A 7679-nucleotide genomic window follows, 5' to 3' on the forward strand; every position below is an offset into this window, starting at 1 on the left:
ATCTACCAAGTCCCGTACGAGTTCGGGCATAGCGTGTGCGTTCGCACAAGAAGGTCAATGGCCGGGAAGCCATATTTTAACTATATATGACGGTAGTATATGTTCCCGAAAGATAAGTCCCTGCAGACGCATTATCCTCTGTGCCCACGGTGGCTCAGATGGATAGAACGTCTGCCATGTAAGCAGGAGGTCCCGGGTTCGTGTCCCGGTCGTGGCACACATTTTTAACATGTCCCCAATGAAGTACGTCAACACCTGTTTGCAGCTAGGGTGTCCATTTAATTATCATTTCATTTCTAGCAAAGCTGCATGGTCATCCACGGTAACTGTTCTTTCGGGAACAGATTCTACCGTCATATATAGTTAAAATATGGCTGCCCGGCCATTGACCTTCTTGTTCGAACCCACACGCTGTGCCCGAACTCGTACGGGACTTGGTAGATTAATCTGCCACGAGTAATGACTATGATGGGCAAGCATCTATTAGGCGCACTACGAATGTAGTGGTTTGGACATGTTGGGAATGTGCAAGGGATAAGTCCCTGCAGACGCACTATCTTCCGTGCCCACGGTGGCTCAGATGGATAGAGCGTCTGCCATGTAAGCAGGAGGTCCCGGGTTGGAGTCCCGGTCGGGGCACACATTTTCAACATGTCCCCAATGAAGTACATGAACGCCTGTTTGCAGCTAGGGTGTCCATTTAATTATGATTTCATTTCTAGCAAAGCTGCATGGTCATCCACGGTAACTGTTCTTTCGGGAACCGATACTACCGTCATATATATTTATCGAGTAATCGAATTCCAACGAATTTCTTTTGGAACTCATGTGGATCACCTCACACTTTTCGTTATTTGGCGTCAACTGCCACCTGCCACACTATACAGCAATCTTTTCTAAATCGCTTTGCCACTGATACTGGTCTTTGGGTGACCTTACTAGTCGGTAAATTACAGCATCATCTGCGAACAACCTAAGAGAACTGCTCAGATTGTCACCCAGGTCATTTATATAGATCAGCAACAGCAGAGGTGCCAGGACGCTTCCCTGGGGAACACCTAATATCACTTCAGTTTTACTCGATGATTTGCCGTCTATTACTACGAACTGCGACCTTCCTGACAGGAAATCACGAATCCAGTCGCACAACTGAGACGATACCCCGTAGGCCCGCAGCTTGATTAGAAGTCGCTTGTGAGGAACGGTGTCAAAAGCTTTCCGGAAATCTAGAAATACTGAATCAACTTGAGATCCCCTGTCGATAGCGGCCATTACTTCGTACGAATAAAGAGCTAGCTGCGTTGCACAAGAACGATGTTTTCTGAAACCATGCTGATTACGCATCAATAGATCGTTCCCTTCGAGGTGATTCATAACGTTTGAATACAGTATATGCTCCAAAACCCTACTGCAGACCGACGTCAATGATACAGGTCTGTAGTTCGATGGATTACTCCTACCACCCTTCTTAAACAACGGTGCGACCTGCGCAATTTTCCAATCTGTAGGTACAGATCTATCGGTGAGCGAGCGGTTTTATATGATTGCTAAGTAGGGAGCTATTGTATCAGCGTAATCTGAAAGGAACCTAATCGATATACAAGTTGGACCTGAAGACTTGCCCGTATCAAGCGATTTGAGTTGTTTCGCAACCCCTAAGGTACCTACTTCTAAGAAACTCATGCTAGCAGCTGTTCGTGTTTCAAATTCTGGAACATTCCATTCGTCTTCCCTGGTGAAGGAATATCGGAAAACTGCGTTCAATAACTCCGCTTTAGCGGCACAGTCGTCGGTAACAGTGCCATCGGCACTGCGCAGCGAAGGTATTTACTGCGTCTTGCCGCTTGTGTACGTTACATACGACCAGAATTTCTTCGTATTTTCTACCAGTACGGCAGGAACGTTTTCGTAGCTTTCCGTGGACGATCTCGTCATTCTGGAAGATACAGTGGATCAACAAAAATGAGCATCCATCGTTAGGGATCATCTTCACCCTTATATGCAGTTTGTTTTTCCCTGCCACGATGGCATCTACCAGCAGGACAACGCAACGTGTCACACAGTTCGCAGTGTACTTGCGTGGTCTGAAAAGCTCCAGAATGAGTTTATCGTATATCCCTGGCCACTTAACTGTCCCGGTTTACACCCAGTGAAGAATCTGCGGCACCACCTCAATGGCATTGTTCGCTCCATGTTTCCTCAATTGAGAAACGTTGCACAGCTGGCCGCGGTACTGGAGTCAGTATGACTCCACATCCCTGTCGGTACCTTCCAGAACCTCACCGACTCTCTCCCAGCACATCTTGCTGCGGTCCACGCTGCATAAAGTGGCTTTGTGCAAATACTGAAATAGTTTTGTCGTCTCTATTCTGAAGCAGTGAGTGAAGTGAACTTAGTGTATGATTGTAGCATATGATGAAAATTCTGGAGTGGATAGTGGGGTAAACTCCGGCTCTTGATCGTCATATTTTACGAAAAGGCTTGAACATTGGGAGTTGCGGCGCTACCTTAGGCTTGAGAAGATAGATGGGAAGGATCTTTCTCGGAGCTTCATTAGTGCGGTACAATGCAATTATCTAGCAGTGCTAGTGCATGCGGAATTATGCAGACCGATGTCTACTTTACAGTGCCCTAACAAAACTAATCCCAACCAAAAGTTTCACCCATGAGCCCTGTCACGCAACGGACACACTCAACACTCTTCATATAGTACGTACACAACAACAGAATCAATTATTAAAACCCCAATGACGCACCAAATAACAATCCAAAAATGAGCAAACGTAAGTCATACTACCCAAATTTTATTGCTATACGCTATTGCTTCGGGAAGTCGTAAGTAATGATTCTGCACTAAACTTCCAAGATGTTTGTTATGTTATTGCTAAACGTTTCACTCAGATAAACCATTGAATGGTTCTCAAGAAGAGCAAGTCCCATGTAGTGCTAATTCCTTTCCTGAAAATAGCTAAGTTATGAACTGATAGTTCAGAGGAAAGATCATTAACAAAGGAGCAAAAACTGGATATGCCACACCTCAACCATTTTGGAACACATATTATGTTCGAGTATAATGACTTTTCTGGAGACTAGAAATCTACTTTGTAGGGAGCAGCATGGGTTTCGAAAAAGACGATCGTGTGAAACCCAGCTCGCGCTACTCGTCCACGAGACTCAGAGGGCCATAGACATGGGTTTCCAGGTAGATGCCGTGTTTCTTGACTTCCGCAAGGCGTTCGATACAGTTCCCCACAGTCGTTTAATGAACAAAGTAAGAGAATATGAAATATCAGACCAACTGTGTGATTGGATTGAAGAGTTCCTAGATAACAGAAAGCAGCATGTCATTCTCAATGGAGAGAAGTCTTCCGAAGTAAGAGTGATTGCAAATGTGCCGCAGGGGAGTGTCGTAGGACCGTTGCTATTCACAATATACGTAAATGACCTTGTGGATGACACCGGAAGTTCACTGAGGAAATGCAATCCGAAAACAAAGGAAGTAGGTTACAGTACGTTTGTTCGCCCACTGCTTGAATACTGCTCAGCAGTGGGGGATCTGTACCTGATAGGGTTGGTAGAAGAGATAAAGAAGATCCAACGCAAAGCAGCGCGCTTCGTTACAGGATCATTTAGCAATCGCGAAAGCGATACGGAGATGATAGATAAACTCCAGTGGAAGACTCTGCAGGAGAGACGCTCAGTAGCTCGGTACGGGCTTTTGTTGAAGTTTCGAGAACATACCTTCACTGAGGAGTCAAGCAGTATATTGCGCCCTCCTACGTATATCTCGGGAAGAGACCGTGAGGATAAAGTCAGAGAGATTAGAGCCCACACAGAGGCATACCGACAATCCTTCTTTGGCTCTGAGCACTATGGGACTCAACTGCTGAGGTCGTTAGTCCCCTAGAACTTAGAACTAGTTAAACCTAACTAAGCTAAGGACATCACAAACATCCATGCCCAAGGCAGGATTCGAACCTTCGACCGTAGCGGTCTTGCGGTTCCAGACAGCAGCGCCTTTAACCGCACGGCACAATCCTTCTTTCCATGAACAATACGAGACTGGAATAGAAGGGAGAACCGATAGAGGTACTCAAGGTACCCTCCGCCACACACCGTCAGGTGGCTTGCGGAGTATGGATGTAGATGTAGATATCTTTTCAGCACATCGGCACCTCAATAGAGCCAAATGACAAATGAATTTCTTACTCCTCGTCTCCAGACAGTGTCGCAAAACCAGTGATTGTGTTAGCTACAAAGGAGCTGGCGGATCCCTCCATTTTTCTCAAGCCTTTAGTATTATTTTGATATCAACCGTGTGTTGCATAAGAGCCAAAAAAGTCTCCCAAACTATCTTTCCCTGTTTTCACTGAAGCTAATAGCCCTTTTTGTAGTATGTTATATGGTAAGATACATTACTTGTGGTTTACTGACAACTTTTTCTGCCTGAAAGTGAAACTGCATACTCCATTGCCACAACTGTGTGCTGATAAGAGTGTAACTTGAACTGAAAGTGAAAAGATTTTCTTTTTTCCATTATGAGGATGATTTAGGTTGTGTGAGATACGAGTAAGCTTGCTGGGTACTTTATGGTCATATTCCGATGTAATACTACTCGTGGTAGCTATATGGTATCTTTATCTATACTTCACAAGCCACCTGATGGTGTGTGCGGGAGGGTACAAATAACTGATCATCCTTTCCCAGTTCCGGTAGTATGTGACATGTAGGATGAATGATTGTTGGTATACCTGTGTATTAAATTTAATTTATCGAATTTTCTCGTTGTTGTCAATTCACGAGACGTCTATGGGATGAAGTAATATTTTGCAAAACTCTGCAGAAAGTACTCCTTAGGAATTTTCGGAGTAAGCCTCTCGGGATGCACAATGCCTCTCATATACTATCTGTCATTGGAATTTACTGAGCATCTCAGTAACGCTCCCGAGCCAGCTAAATGGTACCGTGGCAAAACTCGCCGCAGTTCATCGGCTACTGAGGTTTTCTGACGGTTTTCCACACTCGTCTGACCCACATTGTCTGGAACCTAGTTATCGCTTCAAAAACATAATGCACACTACGCTATAGCGAGAATAGACACTGATCAGTGCTGTATCGCTACATGTATGTAGCTGAGTTAATCTGTCGCCTAGTATCGGTATGAAGTCAATATGTTTGTACGGCTGAACACTACCGGGTCCAGGGCTCAGGGGGTGGCGTGCCAGGCTCAGGCAAAGCGCCACAGCCTGCCCAGCCTCAGCGACCGTTGCAGGCGATCAGAGGCGCTGGTACAAAGGTTTGGCAGGAAGCGTGTACATCCTGGTACGTGAATCTGAACAGTGGTCGCACTCTTAGAAAAATTCGGAATGCGTCAGTAATGGTGGACTTCTAAGCATCCACAAAGATGGCTTCTTACGGCACTTTAAAATTCACCATCAAATAATAAAGCAAATCTGAATACATTTGTGATTTCAGAAAAATGAGGTACATCCAAGGACACAACAATATTTTCAATACATTTAAACCTACAGAATTTAATATTTTACAGTGACTAAATATTTTCACAATGAACCTCTGAATTAAAAACTGTTGAAAGAAATCACGAGACTTCAACAAACTTGATCTCAGATGATAGCATTGCACTATAGTCATCATCCCTGAAAGCTATGTACCTGCATAAATTTTATTTCTGAGTTTATTACGTTTTTTATACCATTTCACAATGCAAATGTTCGTCCGAACATCGTATTCTCAAAAATAATGCAGAAAATGAATGCAGCATGAATACCTCATATCTTATCATACTTGTGTATTTATTTAATGAGTATCTTACTATTTTTTCTGGATATTTATTTAACTATTTATTACAATTACTAACACAAAATCATGGTAATTTGGCAAGTGGTCAACCGCTTGTGTTAGCTGTCACCAACCTCGATAACAGGACAAAAGGATACTTCTGTGAAACAGGCCTAAATAATTGTTTAAATAATATTTAACGGCAGTGTGTTGTCATTTAATGTATGCACACTTGCTCAAGAATCTTATTTATTTATGGACCTTTATTCACATTTATTGTGAATGGTCAGTGTGTGACCGAAAGTTCATAACATTTCTTTACTTAAATAATGTTGTAATATATTACTTTAGCCAGGGAAGTGGTCAAGTTGAGTCATATCATGCCGTTAGAACGTAAAAATCATGTGTTTTTGTTGGGGATTCCTTCAGCCAATGGGAAAGCAGGCAGTTGCAGAACACCATGGGAGTCGAGTGGAGACGACGTTTTTCGAGTTGTGTGCTCAAGGGAGCGATGCTGGGCACTTTTCACATAGATCCTGAAGAAGACACTTTTACATTTGTTCTTTAAGAAGTCGGGTAACGTGTATGATGCGGTCGTCCAGGTGATGAACGACGACGACGACACTTTAACATTTGGGACACTTGTACGTTTTTGCTTGAAGGAAAGAGACCTACCTATGGTAACGAGTCTTATAGGATCGTGTGTGTGATACAGTCTGGACAGTGAACGGCCGTTATAATATTCTAACTTTTTCTAATTGCATTGTGGTATTGAGAATAGAATATGACTTTCGTCTCGTCATCTTGTTTGTTAATTTTTAAAGCATCATGTTGATCTCTGACTATTCTGAATGGGTGAACATTTCTTGTATTGTGATCACGAAATAGTTTTAGTTTTCACATGTCTTGGATGACTATTACCTCGGAGATTCTGCTATCATTTTCATAACGCTGTCAATATAACTTTACTGCATTTCGCAAAGTTATTCTCTGTGTATATTTTAAATGGATATGATAAAACTACTTACCATTTAGTTGTGGTACACTTTCGTGAATAAACATTTTCCAACATAATTCTCTGTCGTCTACATCAATTAAAGACGTTAGTAAAGAACTCTTTTTATTAAATTATTCATTTATATTTCATATCTTTTTGTATTTATCAATTCTGAATTCTAGCTATGCATAGACTATTTGACTGCTGGACCACAGGTATAGGTTATTAATTGCTGTGAGTGAACTGCTGGGCATGAAAGCAGAGCATGAAAGCAGACGTGCGTGGCTCGACTCGATGACTACGTCGAGCTATTCCTTTTAAACATAGACGAGCTAAACCCATTTACCAATGGTGCTATCAACTGGTTTGCTCATGTGAATGCTATTTCGACAGCTAATACTTAGGAGAAAACTCAAGATAATATCACAAAGCTTAAAAAATTTACTGATTCATGACACTTACCAATTCATTTCGTTTGTGTAAGTAACGATTGTGACTGAAGGAAAACAAACACACAACAAAACTGAACGTAAATAGTTAATCGTGGTGGTGTGTACGCCTATCCTAAACAAAGCCTCTCACTGGTGGGACGAACGTTGATTAAAAATCTACTAGTAGGTTACTGAAGTAAAGAAAAGATTTGGTTTAACGTCCAAACAACAGTTAAGTCACTAGATGCGGAACACAATATTGTATTTGACAAGCTAGGGTAGGATTTTAGCCGCGTCCAGTCATTGGTACCATCATGGTAATTTTCTTTAGCAATCATGGAAACCACTGAAAACGTAAAGTGGATCGTTCTATTGGGACATGAGATCCAAATGCGAGAGTCATTAAATCAACTCAATCGCTTATTCCAATCGATGAGCAGGCACTTGCTAAA

At 42.4% G+C, this 7679-nt stretch overlaps 1 non-coding gene across 1 annotated transcript; it reads left to right on the top strand.

Moving 5' to 3' along the window:
- The first annotated feature begins 564 nt into the window (after positions 1-564).
- On the top strand, positions 565-639 carry Trnat-ugu. The gene has a single exon. It is a non-coding gene; the product is annotated as a tRNA-Thr (tRNA).
- Positions 640-7679: the final 7040 nt, after the last annotated feature.

This window comes from Schistocerca americana, chromosome X, assembly GCF_021461395.2.
Source record: "Schistocerca americana isolate TAMUIC-IGC-003095 chromosome X, iqSchAmer2.1, whole genome shotgun sequence".
Classification (NCBI taxonomy): domain Eukaryota; kingdom Metazoa; phylum Arthropoda; class Insecta; order Orthoptera; family Acrididae; genus Schistocerca; species Schistocerca americana.